This window comes from Pinus tabuliformis, chromosome 6 (genome assembly GCF_031772625.1).
Source record: "Pinus tabuliformis cultivar Carrire ecotype Pingquan chromosome 6, CPIR1, whole genome shotgun sequence".
Lineage (NCBI taxonomy): Eukaryota > Viridiplantae > Streptophyta > Pinopsida > Pinales > Pinaceae > Pinus > Pinus tabuliformis.
The window spans coordinates 1,368,416,940-1,368,437,326 of record NC_142292.1 but is presented as its reverse complement, the minus strand read 5'-3'; the positions used below and the strand labels follow the sequence as shown (position 1 = coordinate 1,368,437,326).

Sequence of the window (20,387 nt, the reverse complement as noted above, 5' to 3'; positions counted from 1 at the left end):
CTTGACTTACTGTAGCTGTCACACCCTTTCTACCAACAGGGACATCTTACTTGCCTCTATATGAAATCACAGTCAAGGCATTACCATACAACCCACTGCTAGGACTCCTACACCAAACGGTCTATGGCCTAATTGGGACTTCTTACCCGGGAGATCCCCTGACATGTTGGTGGGTCCACTACCATCAACATTTCTGGCGCTATAAGGAGGGCCAAATGACAAGCTATGTCCTCTCATCCGATTTTGAACCTTTGCATATCTAACATGGATTCTTGCACTCTTCTACCTCTACGATGTTTCTCGAACCACAAAAATGTCACCATCATGAGGGAGTTTTTCGATCACTTGTCCACTTACACATATGATGGTGAAGGCGAAGTGGCCTGGCTTGAGTTCTTACATGACTTTCTTTCAATGCTTCATGAGGAAGATGGATGTTCTGATGAATAGGCCAGTTTGATGCTTGCATACACACTTCACGAATCCCCACATCAGTGGTTGTGTAGCCTACCGACTGACAACTTGCACTCACTTGAGCACTTCTTTGATCTCATTGAAGACACTTTCTATCATTTTGATCCAGACCGTCTTGACCAAAAATTGTTACAACAACAGAAGGCTCTACATGAATTGACTATGGATTTTTGGTAGCGCTTCCGTGATTTACAGTTTCAAGCTCCGAAGAGCCATATGAAGTTTTTCTATCTTTGGGACCAATTGGAGTATTGCGTTAAGAAATTTTTGCCCCAAGAAGAAGGTTGAAATCAAGCCTCACTCAGCATTCTTTTGTGATGGAGCTACGTAATCTCAAACAGAGATGGTCACTATCACAAGTGATTATCCATCGTCCCCTCATCAAACAGCTCCACCGCTGCAGAGTGATGCGGGAGATCATGCTCGCACATCTTTTCAGTTGTCACATTCTCCCAACAACACTTCGCTTAATTTCCACGCATATTTGGTTGTGAGTCCATCATGTTGTCACATGCATTTTGTTCCATAACCTCCGTCTTCATACTCGACTAATCATCCAAATGATATTGTCTTGTGTTCTCCCATTCTAGACACTACACTTGTTGTGAATGAGGATCAATTCATCGATGGAGTTGGTGTTGCACAACCAACATGCGTTATCATTCATGAAGAGTATTACTGGGAGCTTGAGCATCAACACTCAGTGAAGGATGATTTCCTTCGATCCAAGCCCCCTCCATTCTTTCCTAACATTTTTGGTGAGCCTGTCATCCATGATTTTGCATGTGTATCTTCATCCACGGATGCGCCCATTGTTGATCACTCGCAGGACACACCCAATGTCAGTCTATCATCTAACAATGGAGAGGATAAGTTATTCATTGAAAATCCACTTGATCTTTCATCTACCTTTTCCGGAAACATGGAGGGTGAATTTGTTCACTTCTCATCTACCCCTCTATTTGATTCATCAAATCATGAGAATGCCGATGAAATCATTGATTTTTCTAATCATGGCTATCGTGATCCATTTAATCCCATATTCGATCACGATCATGATTATATCACAGTTGATTTCTTGAAGCCACCATTCTATGATGATCTATCCGATGATGAAGTTGAAACACTCCAGGAAAGCAACACCATGAACAGTAGCTGAAGGAAGCATACCGGATGCAACGAATGCAAGAGGAAGGTTGTTGACAACACAGAGGCGAAACAAAGTTGAAATCTCAAGAAGATCTACTTGTGGTGAAAGAAACTTTGGAGACTCAGGCTATGAGGTGATGGCGTGACATGAAGATCACATGAAGGCAGAGAATGGAAAAGAGAAGGATTTGCATGTGATCAGGCAACAACTCAATGAAGAACAGGAGTTGCACAGACGAGAGAATGAGTTGCAGCAAGAACATGTACAACAGGGGGTGCAATAGGCACATACGGATGAAACTGCGCCCATACAAGTTATAGATTAATCCCAGCAGCTGGCACGGCACAGACATGGTGAGTGGTGATTTTTATTGCATGCAAGGGAATTCAGCGACATGCATGTCATTGTGCACATGCATGCGATCTAACCCATTTGGCACACTCACCGAGGCAAATACAAGAAGCAAGTCCAACTGGAGCTAAACATGTAGTTGACAGTTGATGCGCATGACCACCAACACACACTGGAAGATCATCACGAACACTATGCATCAGTTTTTTGTTAGTTCGTCCACACCCAAGAAGACCATGCACATGCTAGCAGACGAGTTGGATGGAGGAGCCATACCAATGCACCCAAATGCAACAAAGGAAAGAGTTTGCTTCAGCAAGATGTCACCATGGGGTGCATGCATACCATCACAGACGACCAAGCTTGGCATCAACTCACCACCTTCAACCATCACAAGCATGTCAAAGAGTTGGTCTCACCACAACGATTCGAGCGTTAGTGATGTCTTGCATGGCTTGATCAATCCATTTTGTCTCACATGGGCACATGTGCATTGTAATGTAACGTCTTGCCAAGTGGAAGTTCAATCATCAATAGTGGAATGTAAGAATCATAGAGTAGTTGAAGAGTCAGGAGGATATATGAACAGTCTCAAAGGGGAATGTCAAGGGTCACCCCACCCATTGCTATAAATAGTACCTCATAACTCATTGTTTGGGCTTTTGGTCAGCCAAGCTTTGATATGAGTATCTTAGAGAAAGCGTGGATAGTATTGTAATGAGCCTTAGCTTTTCCACTGTGTAGAGCTAGTACATCTCTTTGGATGAGGAAGCAGTTGTGGCTCCAACGTTCCTCTAGCGGAACTAGTGGTTAGACATGGATGTATTGTATGACTAGAACTTACACTTTTTAATATAACAGAGACAACACATTCCATGCATATGTTATATTGTATTCTATGTTATCTAGTTTACTCTAAATGATATATGTATTTGTTTGATTACGCATGCATGTATGGACTATTCTGTATAAGTATGTATGAATCTTTCTAAAATGTTTTGTTGGTTTAACCATCACTTTGGATTGCTCGCTAACTTGCTTTCCAGCTTGTGATGCATCTTCGCTCATGTGTTCCCTTCCAAGCTACGTACTATTACAGGTTTCCAAGGGGTGCACTCACCTCACCCTCAGTGTGTTAGAACCTCTCATGCACCTTCCTTGACTTACTGCATCTATCACACCCTTGCTACCAACAGGGAAATGTTACTTGCCTCTATGTGAAATCGTGGTCAAGGCATTATCGTATGACCCACTGCTGGGACTCCTACACCAAACAGTCTGAAGTATAACTGGTACTTCTTATCGGAGAGATCCCCTGACATGTTGGCAGGTCCAGCACCGTCAACATAATAGCTCCATACTTCTTACGATGATTGAATATGTTAGAGGGTTCAAAATCTCAAGATTTTCTTCATCTCCATATCTAATGTGTGTGAGTTTTCCTATGCCAAAAATTTATTTGCACGGGAAGGAATGAGATTGCCACTTTTCCTACCTGTCTGATGGTTTGGTTCTATGACATCAATCATCAATATCTTGTCTTTACAGATTCATCTCTGAGCCATATGCTTTCAACTTTCATCCCTTTCTCGCAATTCAATTTTCCTTCATCTAACTTGATATGTCCATTTTATTTATAAAGCTTTCAGAGAAGTTTTGCAGCTACTGTATTTTGAATATTTTTATGTAGTGTTCAACAACTTGTGTAGCAATCACCTTCCCTTTTGTTTTTTTTTCAAGGTTTTATTACAAAGGCACTTCTTATATTGATTATCCCCTCCAAGATATTTTTGGTGTTGTTGTGATATGTCCTTTGAGGTTACAAGAGAATCTGCAAATAACACTTGCTCTCTATTTTCAGCTTCTCAATCAAGGCTATTATTATATGCATAATGCCACAAGTCTGTCCTCATGATATTGCCACTCCCCTTGTGATGATGCTACTCTTCTAACATTGACCGGAAGATTTCCATGCTACTTAGAGAAACTCCCCCTAAAATTATGATGACTTCATTATGTCATTGAAGTAACACAGTCCTCATTTTTCTTCCTCTTCCATATTTTGGTAGGTTGCTTTCTATTGTATGCATTTCTTTTTAATTCAGAATTTGGTCTGCTTTGATTTTCTTCCATCATCTATTTAGGATTTTTTAAGGTATATGATAGCCTACATTCATTGGCTTTGTGTCCAACATTGTGACATAGATAGAATCCTATTTGACTAAGGTATGGTTGAGTTGGTGTGTGGCTTTTTTTGCTCCTTTTTACATATAGTTTACATTCAACAAGTTTATGTCCAAATTCATTCCACAAATAACAGTAATTGTGGAAATGTTTTGTTTACCTTATGAATGATTGTCTTCTCTACTTGCTTGCTTGAGAGAGTCATCTCATTTGCTACATCTTTTCTTGATTAAACTTGATTTTCTTTGTCTTACATTCTGTTGAAATGTGTCTAGGTTCATGGAAAGAGAAACACTTCATATATTTAAAAGGAGAAAAGAACATCCTTTGAGATCTTCCAAATTTGCTCAACTTATCTCCAAGGGGAAATGACCATTTCTTCATCTTATTCTTTGGCTCTTGTTGTTGCTGCTTATTTTTGTTTGCTTCTTTACAAATAATGTTTCCAGCCTTTTATTTTGTAGGTATTTTTAGATTTGCTTCATTATTATTTGTGTTTTCCTTTGGTGAGTTCTTCATGGAGGCAAAGTCCTCTTCTAGCTACTCACATAACCTATTATTTTCTTCTAACTTAATTCTAGCTGAATCAACCTCAACTTCTAATATTTTACATTGTAGGTTCTCTCTCCTTGAATTTACTGCTCATCACCTTTTCTAGTTTCCTTCTTCAAGTTGTGTCACCAGGCTGACAATTTCCTCCTTGTACTCATATATCACATATCTACATGAGTTTCCTCATATCTTTGTTTTCATTCTTCGGTCTTTCTATACTAGCCAATGATAAGTTGGGTGTAGCTTGATTTTCATTTTCCTTTTCTTCAAGAGACTCAGGTACATTCACATAGGTAGAGGTTTCATTTAACTGAACACTTTCCCTTTTACATGTTTTTCCTCCTTCCTCTTTCTCTTTTCTCTCTCTACATTGTTGTTGCTAGCCTCTTCATACAGGAGCTGCAATCTCTCCCACATTTCTTTTGTAGAAATTAAACCTATTATTGTATCAAAACCCTTATTATGAAGATTGTTATATATAACACATTTTTCCTTAGCATTCCATTGTTTTTCTTGCATGGAGGGGGAGTTTTTACAATAACCTTCGCATACAAGCTTCCATACACCATTTTTAACCTTATCTCTCCAATCATTAAAGCTTGTTGCACTCAACACAAATACACTTTGATAGTCCATGACTCAACTAGATCTACCTTCAAGCTATTAGGCTTATATAGAAGGAACCTACTCTAAACTAAGAGGGGAGGTGAATCAATTTAGTCTACTTATGGACATTAATATTCTTTTCTTAAAACTCATTAATTGAAACATTACATGTGCATCTTAACAAATAATGACCAACATATTGAATATGTGAACAACAAGTAATAAGCAAACCAAACCATCACATGAACACATAATAACAACACATATTGACACCATATATATGTGGAAACCTGTAAAGGGAGAAAACCACAATTTTGTTATTGTTGTGATGCAAAGGAAAGCTCCTACTCCTTATTACATCTTATTTTCTGTAGGCCCTAGCCTACAGGAGGATGCTACCTCAATTTTCTACAAGCTACAACATGCAAGGAAGCTTCGATTCCCATATTTTTTATGTAGGCTACAACCCACAGGAGGCTCCTACCTCAACCAGCTCCAACTGGATATTTATCGAGCCACAAATCGAAAGGAAACTACCATCCCCTGATGCAAAAAAGAAACAACAATGTGTTGGTTTACCTAGTCATAAATTCTGCATGTCTCCCTCTTTATTTCTTCTTATTCTTCCCTTCAAATCTGCATCACATTAGCTTCATATGTGCCAAGTAACTAATGCATAATAGTTCTAGCAGCTCTCTCACATTCTCCCATTCTCTAACTTACTTTTTTCTATTCCTCAAATGGATGGTCAGACTAAGCGAGTGATTCACTAAGAGAACATCTAACAAGTAGATTTTATGACTCCCTAAGAGAACATTTGACAAGTATGTTATCAAACCTTTCCACAGCATGACTCTAGCAATCAATTTCCCTATTGACCACTATTATTTTTGCCTTGACCATGGCAAGTTAAAATGTTTAAATTTATAAATAATTAAAGTATTTTAAATTTTAATTTAAAAAAATAATGTGTTAGAATTTCATTGGCTTAACATTTTGCATGTCTTATTTAAAGTTCCTCACATTTGTCCCATGTCACCCTTGAAATTTGTTCACCCTAAGAACTCACTAGTTTTCATGGGGATCACCAATTTTTATAGGGATCTTGTAACTTGATTAAACAAATTGATAGAAGCTAATACATATATGAGTGTATATTATTAACATGACAATTACAATGTTCCTGAGTTTTGAACCAAATCGTATTGAAGGTCATTATTTAGTTAATGTAATTGGAAGTCAATTCATTTCCTGTCAGTTATGAGGCCAAAATCTTTAATTGATGCTCTAATGTATAAAATCATGTGAAAATGATGGGATAATTTCTTTGTGCAAATGCTCTCCCATGGATTCCCCGTCTTCACACCACATTCACACAAACATCCATGGCTAGGGAGTTTGCATCCTAATGCCTCAACACCAACTCTACAAAGGCAAGCACTGGGTTTTCTAATAGGCATCCTCATGTAAGAATTTTAATCTATCACTACAATCTAGTTAAATTATTTTATCTCGGTATTCTTCTTCATCTGCTTCACATTGTCTTCTTATTATAGGAACTCAAAATTCATCCACTCACCAACTAATATGGTATGCCTTTCTTCAGAGATTGTTTTCTGCAAGTTTTGCAAGGTATTTTTTGTGTGCCTCCAATGAGATTTGTTATGTCTAGAATGAAGAAAAGCAAGATCCTTGCACAATCATGTAATAATCATAAGGGGAATTGCATTTGTTGATAATATTATAATTCTAAGTTTCTCTATTGGTATATATGAGTAGTATAAAGAGTCATGTTTGGGTAGTTGTTGCTGCTTAAAAATTGGATTAGAAAAACACATATTTATGTCTGCATTGTTGTTATTGATTTGTAATTAACCTAAAGGAAAATTTATTTCTAAATGTTGGTCACTAGTGACCCAATTGCAAAATTGTTAGTCTGAAACGATAAATTTCGTATGTTTTCTTTGTGTGAATTAGTTTTCTATTTATTTATAAATATTAGGCACAAACTTTGCAATAGAAAAGCCCTGAAAAAAAAACTAAGCCTTGGTTGAATCTGTGAAAAAAAATAATTTGGTAAATATCATTTTCCAAACATAGTATTCAGCCATATGTGAAAATTTGTTTATTTCGAGTTTATACCACCGATTGTACAATGCACTCTTTCGTAACTATAAAACATAGTTCACATATTCCCTTGATAAGCTTATGTACAGATAATATTTAGTGATACAATTACTAAAAAGATAAAATAAGCATCAGTAAATATTAACTGTAAGTGCGAGTTGAATTGATTAGCATTGTAAATTAATTTAGAAACGAAAATGAAAATTATGTATTTTTCTTTATAAATGATAATTGTAACCGCTTTAAAATTTGCATAGGAATGATTTTCAAAATTATTTAATTAAGTAATTTTTTGAATTTTAAACTTACATTCTTTTTAAATAGACACATTTTCATCCAATACCGCATTATTTATGAATATTAGTTTTCACCAAATATTAATAATAACTATTTGAAGCCCCAAGAGTTAGCTCAATCGGTCAAATCAAGTGCCTTGCCAATGGGAGGTCACAGGGTCGAATCCCGAAAGCTCTTGGGGTTAGGTCAGTAAATAGGCCGAGAGGTGTTGATGCCCTTCGGGTGGCGTCCACTCAGTGTTTAAAACCCTGGACGTAGCGGCTACCCACTGACCCGGGTATCCGTGAACCAATAAGTGAAAAAATAATAACTATTTGTTTTTTATCAAAAATTGTGAAATTGTGTTTTTTTATTAAAAGATTGCATTTTGTGAAAATGGCTTTAGAGGAGCATTTTCCCATTGCGAATGGGCACTAATTTGTATAGAGTGCCATTTTGGGAAATGAAACCAGAGCTTATCGGTTCACTATGGTTTTAGTTCTTTTTATTTAGTTTAATTTCTAAATATTATAGTCCAGACATAGTATAGTAAACAATTCTCATTATGATTATTTTATTGTGTGTCTCTTACTTATATTACTTATTCGAAGGAAGGAGGTTGTGAATCATGGTATACTTTTATAGAAAAGTTAAGAGGGTTGAGATAGTTTTTGGTAAGGCGATAGATAAATCATGGTATAATTTTATACTATTTTGTGAGGTGGGAAAACCTGGTGCATTGCTAGTATTAGAATGGGAATGGTGGTTATGTAATTTTTTATTTGAGAAAAGTTGAAAGAGATGAGATAGTTTGTGCTAAGGAGATAGATGAGACCAAACAAGGAGTTTTGAGATATTTAGCTTGTTGGTGCCCTTGGAAAAGTGATTTTGAATAATGAGTAAAGAGACATAATCATATCGAAAACCGATATGTGGTGGACAGAACATAAGATATAGTAGAAATTTGTGAAGGGTGGCCAGAGGTAGATGCTTAAATGTTTATCTATAGTAGGCAATGATTGAAGATCACTTAGGTGATTAATAATATGTAAAACTAAGTTAACATAATTGATATTTATTTTTATATACAAATGCATAAATTCTCATTTTATATAAACCTTGCAAAACATCACAAGTAGTTTTTCTTTAAAATTGACCAAAAAAAATCAAGTTACCCTTAATTTTAGCATATTCAAACCGGAAGAAAGTGTAGTAGAAGGATGAGAGGCACATAGAAGTTTATGACTAAATGCCAAAGTAACCTTACAAAATAGAAACCCATACTAAAACTAATTATTAATTTATTAATTTTTTTTATTTTTAGTTAAAATGAGAATGCCTATTTTTATTTTTATTTTTATTTATTAAAGGTTTTTTTTTAAATCAAAGTTATTAAATTCAATTTTAATATTCTATTAATATAAAAACAATAATTATTAATAGGAAAAAACTTTTTAAAATTATTATATGTTTTATGTATTGAATGTTTGTATTTACATATATTAAGATACATTTATTTTAGCCGTGAATTTATTATAATATTATTTACACTTGATTCATAATATTATTTATTTTGAGAGTTTTGATTTGTTGGCACTTGCCCATAATAATATTTATATTTATATAAATTTTATATGTTTATATATATATATATATATATATATATATATATATATATATATATTTTCCTGAAGAAATATCTAAGAAAATCCCCCTAAAGGGATTACAATGGAACACATCCCGTCACTTACGGATCACATCTCGTTACTTATTAGTAGGGTCTAACCCCTAGGGTGTCGAAAAGAGATCACATTGCATCACTTACGGATCACATCTTAGATCACATTGCGTCACTTACGGATCACATCTTAGCAGGGCCTAACCCCTAGGGTGTCCAGAAGAATTGACCCGTGACCTCCCATTAGACAGGTGTTTTTAGTGATATTAACTCAACCTATTGACCTAACCCTCAAGGCTTCCACATATCTATATATAAAAATATTCTTATTTTTATTTTATTAAAACTCTAATAATAAATGCAAGTTGTATTTTTATTTGACATCTTTTATAGTTTAATTTTTTAATATACTATGTATATTATAATTTTTTCTTGTGTTTTTTAAATTTTATTAATAAAAAAAATACAATATGATAAATTAAATTGAATCACTTTATTATTTTTCTTCCCTTTTTTCCTATTACTTTTTTAATTGAATCAATATTATGCCATATTATTAATATTTTTTGGTGTAATGATTTATTTTATGGATATTATAAATTTTTATCATATTAAAGAGATATTTAAATATTTACATTTATTTACTATCACTGCAACATCTTCTTCATACTTTACTATAAAACACCCCTAAAATGTAATCAGTTACTTATACTTATATCTATATATTAGTGAAATCATGTATACCTATATATTATTAAAACATTTTTACATTTTAATTTCTCATTAATTATGAGAAATGTATATTACTTTTTTATATTTACATAATTGTCTGAACCTTTAACAAATTTATTATAAAAATTATGCCAACATATTGACATAAAAATTATATTACAAATATAATTATTTTATAATCAATTTCCAATTAAGAATTAAATTTAACCGAAATTATGACGCAATTTTGATGGTCAGTTGTGAATCTACGATATTCAAACAATAATAATTTTTTGGTAACTGATAAGAAGGTAACTCATTCTATACAGTCATGCCAATAATTTTTTGGTCACTGATAAGAAAGTAACTCATTCTATACAGTTATGCCCCTCGACTTTCAAAAATTTTAAAATGATGAACAATGCACACTATTCCATATTTCTTGACTAAATGTAATTGCAAAGTATATATTTTTACATAAATATGTTTTTAATTGTGTTTTAAATATGTTTTTAACTAGTATTTTTTACATAAATATGTTTTTAATTATTTACAAAATAATGTGATTTTATTATAATTAAAGTGAATTTATTTTTATTTTGATTTTATCATGATTCATATATCTTATGTTTTTTTTATGTTTAAATATCAATATTATAAATTAATAATTTGCAATAATTATGTGGTAAGGTATTTTTTAATGAATTTTTTTCTTGCTTTTTTATCCTCACTTTGTGTTGTTCGATCTTTTGTTAGACGGGTGGATTATGTTTAGCCGTTGATTTCAATTGCGTCGACATGGGTGATTGGATTCACTCGACAATTTTTGTTTTACCTTTGCACATCCTTATGGCAACTACTTGTTGTGGCCGGCAACTACCTGTTGTGGCCAGCAACAACCCCCTTTCTTATTTAGTGTTATTTTTAATACTAAATAAGTGGGGACCCTTAGTTAAAAAATTTAAAAATCAATTAAGTGCTTAAATTTCCTTTTATAATAAAACTTACCATCATAAACTTAGGAAGAGTCCCTTGAAAAATCAAAAAATCTAAGTTCTATGATAAGGTAAGACAAAATCTTTCCTTAGAAAATATCGCATCGCAAAAAGATAACAGGATACCTCCTTACAAGCCAAATTCTAAACATTGCAAGATAGCGATACGCGATAATAAACAAATATCGCATCGCATACATCAAAGACAACTTACATTGAAACACCTTAAATTGCCGATATGAGATGACGCATATCACAAATCGCATTTCGCAGAAAACATATTAACGAAGATTGTCATATATGACGTTTCTGCGATATTGCGATATTGTGATTTCGCGATAGAGCGGCAATGCGATAATGCGATATAGCAAGCTATCAACTTTACGATGTTGTGATTCCGTGATGTTGCGATCTGCGATATTGCGAAGCAAATCGCAAAATCGCTTCATCGCAGATCTTTCAGGCTCGTGGTTCAAAAAAGTATTTTCCATAAATCGACACCTGGTTATGCACTTTAATGCTAATAAATGAGTTAGTTGCCAGTTATTAATGGAATATGGTTTCGTGCTTATCGAAAAATCATTTCACGTAAGGTGGTATATTTTATACGTCTTCGGCATTTAAAACTTTCCCATCACCCTTCCTTATCATTATTCTCACTTCACTTGTAAACTGTAGGAACGAAGAACAGAGAATGATACAAAGCAGTACGCAGGATATTATGGGAAAGAAAAGCAAAGCTCCGAGCTCTGAAGAGAAAGAAATGGCGCCCTTGTATACAGACATAGCCTGTAATAGAGACACTGGTATTGCTACGTGGGAAGGCATGTATAATCTACTTGAGGAGGAAAATCTCAGAGTAATGGAAGTTACTACTACTGCGGGTTCACATAGTTCTTCTTAGGCATCCATCACAGAGCTAGCTTGTTCATTCTTACATCGGATAGCAGCAAGGCCCAAAATTCTCCCATGCACGGACATGGTTAAATGGATACTGGACAGCGTGTTGATATCAAAAATAGACAGTTTAAGACTCAGGGTCAAGAGCTTACAGAATCATTATTTTCACAAAATTTGAACTTTATATCCACTAAAAGAAAAAAGCGCAAAAGGTGAAAAACGCATCAAGGAAGCCTGGATCAAGAAACGGAGGCAGTTTCCGGTGCACGATTAGCGTAATCACGGATCGCTGAGAAAAATTTCTCGAAAAGGAAAGCTTCTAATTGCTCAGTCACCTGCAAGCCCCAAAAATTGCAAGAAAGCAACGATAGAGATAGAATGGAAACAAAAGGCTCAAGAAAAGGCAGAAGCAATCCAAGGGTTAACCAAGCTGAACTGGGATTATCACTGGGCATACTTGGTAAAGCCACATAGCTAGTGGATGACTCTCAAGTGTATCATCAATTCTGCCGAGAAGATGGCGCCAGCTCTCTTCGAGTCTGTTTTCTCAGCTCAGCTAAAGTTGGAAGTCGGCCAGCCGACTCTTCTCAAACAGATGTTGAATGCGTGCAATTTCAAGGAGAAAATATAGAAGTAGTTTTAATTTTAGATTCAATTTTAGTTTTAATTTTGTTTTATTTTTGCCTGAAATTAGGACGGTCATTTAAACTGCATCCTACATTTTTGTAACAAGTTATTTTTAGATTTAGTTAGTAGTATTTAAACCCTTCTCATGCATTTAGATAAGGGTCCTGAAATTTGTCAAAAACTTATCCCCAGAACATGCACTTCTGTACCCTCTAAGGAGGTTTTGATGAATGAATGGAACAAGATTTATTGATATTTGCATTTAATATCTGCTACTGATGTTGCACTTTTGTACTCTTAGTGGATGTTAGATCAAGGAGAGATAAATCATTATCGCTTGAAGCTCATTAGTAGGACTAGTTATAAATAGTACTTCTATCTCTTAACTATTTCTACCTTTGTGTTAAAGTCATATTCATGTTCAGTTGTTTATATATTGATGCATGAATGCTTGAGTTATCATTTGGCACTTTTGAATGGTGATAGCTATTTATTTATGCTTGATGTATGAGTAGCTTAGTATGCGATATGTTTTCCACAACTGTTTCGTCTAACTTTTTATACGAAGTGGTTCATCCTTATTGAATTCTTTTCTCATAACAGTTGAATGATCTTTATTACCAGTCATTATTTGAAATCATTTTAGATTGCATAACGGAGAGATTACACCCTAGGTTAGTGTAGACTTAGATATCTCTGCTTATTAGAATACAATTTCCTTATTATTAGATTATAGTTAGAATAAAAGTATTCCATTTAGAAATTGTTAGAAAGAGAAATATCAATCCTTCACACACACACACATAAATTGGGAAACTGATCCCATATCTCCAGTCGGACCCACTATACCAAACGGAAAAGGAGCTGGTAACCAAGGTCCGGACCGGGTGGGTATCCCCCTTGTTGTAGACCCGATTTTCGGGGCTTCAACATATTTGGCACTAGAAGGAGGGCCGAACTGTGAATGGCAAGCAAATCTAAATCTAAATACCATTCTGAGAGTAAATCGCCCTCACCATCTCCCCCAACTTCTCCATTGCATTTAAAATCTTTAAATCTAGAGTAAAAAGTCACTGGAACAACAGCCGCTGCTACAAACCCTAACATTTCATAACAATCTACTATTGAACCTCCTGAAGTTGAATATTTGATTCACAAACTTCAGCGATTCTCTATATCTCCCCAAAAATCTGATAAATCTCAAGGCAGCGTGACTTCGCAATATAACCCTGCTCATCCTCTTACCAAATTAAAGAGTGAAAAGTTTGGTGTTCAGCCAACCGAGTTACCTCTACTTACAAGGAAAAGAGCAAGGAAGTCTCCTAAAGGGTCCGATAGCGAGACTCTTTCATCGTCATCATCCATCTCAACCTCTTCACTGCGAATTCAACCATCCACTCCTCCACTTCATATCATTGTCCATCAGCCCACTGGAAGTTCCACAACTCCTTCTCAACCATCTGGAGTCGTAATATCCTCATCTTCTCAACCGCAGGTATCATCTTCTACACTTTCCTCTGTTAGTAGTTCAGCGATGGCCCAACCTCCATGGAATAACCCAGGGGCAGTCTTAATGCCTGCACCCTTGAGTCAGCTACCAGCCCATCCTGAAAAATGGCTGCCTAAGTTTAATCCTGAGGCAGGCATGCTAGCGAAAGAACATATAAATAACTTTATGCTATCCATAAATCTCAATGGAGTTACCAATAAAGACGTTGTTGTTCAACTTTTTCCTTAAATACTCTGCAAGGAATAGCCGGATCATGGTATTTCTCATTACCATCTGGGTCTATTACTAGTTGGGACATCTTCCAAGAACAATTCCTGACCAAGTTTGCTGATGACAGGTCTACGGCGACACTAATCAACAACTTATCTAACCTTAGGGCTGAGTCAAGAGAACCTATTAAAGATTTCTATTTACATTTCAACAAAATCTTAAACAAAATTCCTACTGCTTCCTAGCCGAGCGAAGAAGTGTGAAGTGAATGGTACATCACTGCTTTACCATCAAACATAGAAATCTTTGTTGATAGGGCTAACAAAACAACCTTAGTTGAAAATATGAAAGAAGCAATAGCAGTAGAGAAACATATTATGGCCCTAGAAAAGAAAAACGCAATAGAAGAATGAAAATCTAAGAAGGTTTCTTTCAAAGAACATCCCAAGAAAAAACAATCAAAAGATCCCTTTGATTTAGAAGGATTACAAAAAGCTTTGAAGACCATGTCTAACGAGATGGTCAACATTAAGAAAAAAGTGGTAGAAACTTCTTCTAAAAAGCCATATAGGCCTTTTAAAAGAAATCCTTCTGTTAGACTCTGTCTTGTCAGTCAATGAGAGATTGATTCTTCTTCAGCAAGTTTGTATCTGGTCAAGTGTGATATAACACTTTTCTAGAACAGAGCATCGGCTAGGTGAAAAGAAAAGTAAGGCAAAGAAATTTTGCAGTGGCATATGTCTGTTCCTAGTTTTGATGTGTGTCCTTTGGGCTCCTATGTTGATGTACAATAGTGGCAATCCAACTAACATTGCAAATCCAATTAAAGATGTAAGCGCCCAGATTGATATCAAAACAGGAGGCGGTAGATTGACACTCTACCAAAACAGTCTTTGTCATTGTCTTTCTTGGGAGGATATCTTAGCAGCAGGGAATAACCTGGATCCTGATGGTTATCTGAAAACATATAACTCCGAAGATATTCAATTGATTTGCTGTCAAGCTGATGCAAACACATATTGGTCAGTTCCACCTTCAATGGTTAAGAGTCTCATGAAATTTGTCTATGAGGAATTTGAGTTCACAAGGGAAAGACCACAAGGAAAGGAGGTTGTAAAATACAATCCAACTAAATCAGTTAACTCTTCAGGCTTACTAGATGTTTTGAATGGGACAAATAATGCAGTCAGCGTGTTTGACATTTATCCAAGATATCTCTGTGTCACTGGCTCCGGAGAAGTGCACATGCTGGAGCAAACAGAAGACATGAACCAATTTCAACGGCAGTTGAGTACATCAGTCTCTATAAAGTGTCAAGGGACATGGGATGGCCAGAAATTATTTCTGGAGTTTCCCCTCTGATTTTCTATATTTTGCTTTGCAGTGCCCTACATGATTTGGAGAAAGTGGAATTTGTAAGGTTTTCTCTTGTAAGGACTTCAAGAGTAACTTGCAATGAGTACCTGTTGTCGCAGTCAAGCAATAATATGACACAGCATCTTCTGCCTCCTCAGCAATTAATTTCATCTCCTGAATCAATATCCATTCCTATGTGGAATGAGGAGGTGGCAAAGGGTGTCATTTTCCAGCATATTATCATCAATGTCTTCACATATGGTTTTCCCATGTCTCTTCTTGCTCTTGCATTAATATATGCATTCAACGCAACTTTTAATGTGTGGAGGAAGGAGAGTAAAAAAGGATACTAAAATTTGGGACGTAATTGGGCTTTTCCATTACTCTATTCCAGGGCTATTCATTTTTGCCCAGTTTTTTCTTGGTACTCCTATGGCAGTGGTTATCTATGTGAGTAATTGCATTTGGAGCCTGAAAAATGACAACTTGAGATCATGCAAAGATGAACATAAGATGGAAGGGCAACAGAAAGAAGAAAGGTTTTGATTTTTGCTGTAGTTGCATGGTGTTTTCACAAGAGCTCACGTTCAATTTCTTTGTTGCTTATATTCCTTTTGGGAGTGAAACCTAGGCTACTCCATGCCTTTTATATGATGTTTTTCTTGATATATTTGATGAGGTCGACAGTGGGCAGAAAAACACGAAAGCTTCTAGTTCTCCTTTGTGAATTACATTTTTCATTTCTGTACCTACTCCAGCTAGATCTATTTTCGGAGGTTCTGGACAGCAAAGGGGATTCAATAAGGTCAATTCTCCTTCACTGCGGTGTATCAAATCATGCAAGTCTTTGGGATTTTCTAAGCATTGCAGTATTATTATGCTTTTATGCAGTTCAAGATCATGGCATAGAAGCACTCCATTCATTTTCTGCAATTCTGAAGTGTAGCCTGCAATCACCATTTGGTTTTGGCTTCATGAAAGATGGGTTCAACAAATCTGTACTGTGGACAATATGTTCATCCCAGAATTTGACAGATAGTGATCCACACCACACTCAGCAAGTGAACTAGATAAAAAAAATATATCTTTTAACCATAGGCCAAATGTTTCAAGCAACATATCGCTCCTGTGGGACCTACATTGCATGTTTGACCATACTTGTCACAGTATATGTGGTCAATCCTAATTACATAGCATTTGGCTACCTCATCTTTCTTTGGTTTGGATCATAGGCCAACAACTGCTGGAAAAGACAAGGAAGCGTTTGTGGCTACCTTTACTGATTTATGCCATGCTGGTCTTTATCTTCACCTATGTTTTGAGCAGCTTCCCATGTTTGCAGATGTGGCTCTCTAGAAGGATATTGCTTTATCCATATACAGGGTCGAAGCCTGGAGCTTCTTTGTTTGAGAATATTTGGGAATCTCTTGCAATTTTGATTGTAATGCAGTTGTATAGATATGAAAGATGATCATCTCGTTGACTTCCCAGCTTTTCATACATATGACCGAAATGGCCTATTAGTTCGTCTGGGATCAGGATCAGGAGAACATTTGTCCTCCTCACTAAAACGTTACATCCAAGAGCTTTTGAAGGTGAATATGCAGAGTGCATATGTACCTGAATGGGCAGCGGAAGAGAAAATAAAATGCAGAGAAATGGTTGCTCCTGAAGCGCGATATAGTTTTGTGCGGAGTATTCAAAGTGCTGACAATGAACATCTTTGCAATATAAATAATAAGGAAGAGGTGCATGAGTGTCAGTGGACAGGTGATGGAGACCCTGCGGTTGCTTTTGTGCATTATCGATTCATTGTTGAGGAAGAAATTCCTGTAGTCTATGTTTATAAACTTCAGTTACAGAAATGTGTGCAAGGAAGAGGGCTTGGCAAATTTTTGATGCTTATCGCATGCAAGAACCAGATGAAGGCAGTGATGCTTACTGTTCAGAAAAGAAATATATCTGCAATGAATTTCTACACTAGAAAACTAAGATACATAATTTCCAGCATATCACCATCATAAGTAGATCCACTGATCGGAGCAGAGAAGAATTTTGCGCACATCCTTGACACCTGGCCCTTCACTTCAGCCAAAAATAAACAAAGACATCTGTTACCAGAAGAATAGGATTTGTATTGTTATCTATGACCTCAGTTAGTCACACAATGGGGCCTGCGCTCCAATTTTTAGTCTTTTTGGTTAGAGAATTTTGAGGAGAAAGTTGTTCTTTGTTCTATTTATGTAACTTCAGGTGAAACAGTGCCCAGGTTTTTGGGTTGATCTGTTTTCTCCTACAACAGTCTTATTTAATGTATTAAAAATCATTTGTAAAAGGGGAGCAAGGGAGAGAGTTTCTGAGCACTGGTGGAGGAAAACAGAGCTTCCATTGTACAGTCTTTGACAGAGATTTTAATGAAAATACACAGCTCTGGCTTTTGAGATTCCTGTGGTATGAAATTTAGCATAAGTTTTCCTTTTGTTTCATATGTAGCCTGTTATGTTTTCATTTCATTTCATGATCGTTTCCAATTGAACAAATGAAGTGTTAAGGTAGAATTCATAATCTTTATGCTCTGCCTTTAAGTTTGTTCATATTCAATGTTTTCTTCTGTTTGACAAGGATTCATCTTCTATGCCCTTGTCAGCTCCTCAGCAGTCTTGCCATTCCATTTAATCTCAATTTGATGTTAAACTTTCTTGCCTACCTTGCCTCAGGAGATAACCTGTGTTTTTTATTATATTTCTCTGTTCAAGCTGTTCCTTTGCCCCATGCAACCCAGAAAAACCCCATCATTTTATTAAAAACCCTTTTTTTTATCAATTTACTAGCCTAAAATCAGTGTTCTTTATTGTTTATCTCTGCCCTTTGAAGATCTTTGCCGAGATAGACCCGGAGAGAGCCCTCTCCTGCCCCGTAGGGCTAGCTACGAGGCTAAGTGGTTTGATGTTGCCTTGGAGTTTATCTTTTTCAGCCTGAGGTAAAATTTCAAGCGCTAACACCTTCAACTGATTCCAAACCCCCTAACACTATTACAAGTGCTGAATCAGAAGAAGAAGAAGAGGAAATCGCTACTGAAGAACATACCGATGAAGAAGAAGTTGTAGAGTTATAAGGTATGTGGTATTTCATCCTCCCAGATGAAGAGGATCAAGAGGCATTCCCGGTTAGTACTCAAACCAGAAACCAACTTGATCCTCCTCAACCTACACCTAAGCCAAAGAGCGCAAGCTCAATGACTAAGGATAAAGTCGCAACCAAGAAAACATCACCTAAAGCAACTCAAACCAGCCCAGTCCAAACAGAAACATCAACTCCATCTAAAACACTAATCGTTTCGGATGAAATGGAGTATAATATCATAGAAGACATGAAAAAGACTAGGGCCAATATCACTTTTTATGAATTGAGTAAGTTAAAACACTAGCAAAAAGTACTTTTGAAAGAATTGCATGCTGTACCAGTTGCACCTTTACCAGCCGTTGTAATCTCTCAAGCTTCCCATGACATGGGAAGACCTACAACTAATGCGATTAATAAAGTTGATCCAAACGATATCGCCTTAATTGGAGGAAGATCGAGATCTCATACTCCCCCATTTCTCCTTATGAAATTTTCAATAAAAATGTGCATAATTGCTTAGTAGATTCTGGAGCTTCATCAAATATTTTACCAAGATCAATATGTGCAAAATTGAACATTCAACCACAGAAATCCATTGTGCGCATAGTTCAGCTAGATTGATCGCAAGTCGAAGTGATTGGCGAATTAAATCAGGTTACCATAAGGCTATCATCCAACCCAAAGGTATGTCAAGTTATCGACATTTTAGTTGCTGATATTCCAGAATTTTATGGCTTAATTCTTAGCAGAGATTGGTCAGTAAAACTTCATGGATACTTTGCAACTGACTGGTCACATATGTGGCTCCCTTATAATGGTAAACCAAATCAGATAAAAGTTGAGCAGGAAAAACATCAGAAATACATAGTAACAGAACTCGAGGGAGAAAATGAACAAGTAGCATATAATTCTAACATCATTGGCAACTATTCAGTAGATTCTTTCCTAGAAAATTTTAATGCTCATACTTCACCTTACTTAGAACATTATGTTTTATCTCAAGTAGAAAATTTTTCTCAAACAGATAGTTCTAAATGCATTAATTTTAAAGATAGTCCTGTAAATAAATCTTTGTTTTGGAAGTTATTTTTTGATGGTTCTAAGTCTAATGAAGGAGCAGGAGCAGGATGCGTGTTAATAAGTCCAGAGGGAGATAAAACTATGCTAAATTATGGACTCGAATTTGATTGCACCAACAATACAACAGAATACGAGGCTTTAGTCCAGGGGTTGTATAAAGCAATCGGATTAGACGTCAAATACCTTCAAGTTTTCAGAGATTCTGAAATTGTAAGAAGACAGGTACGTAATACTATACACTGTTTATCAGGTCATTTAAAACATTACCAATCTCTAGTTCAAGATCTGACTGAACACTTTATAGCATTTAATATTTCCTCAATTCGAAGACTCCAGAATGCTAGCGTAGACCTCTTAGCCAATGTAGCTTCCAAGCTCATTCCTTCAGAAGATTTTAGCCCTGATCGATTTTCAATTGAGTTAATTTTTAGACCATCTATTCCTGATAACATTACCAATTGGAGGATTTTCAACGAC

At 35.8% G+C, this 20,387-nt stretch overlaps 1 pseudogene; it reads left to right on the top strand.

Annotated features, from left to right (window-relative positions):
* Window positions 1-17,167: 17,167 nt before the first annotated feature.
* Window positions 17,168-17,836, top strand: LOC149263725 (uncharacterized; annotated as a pseudogene).
* The last annotated feature ends 2,551 nt before the right edge of the window (window positions 17,837-20,387 follow it).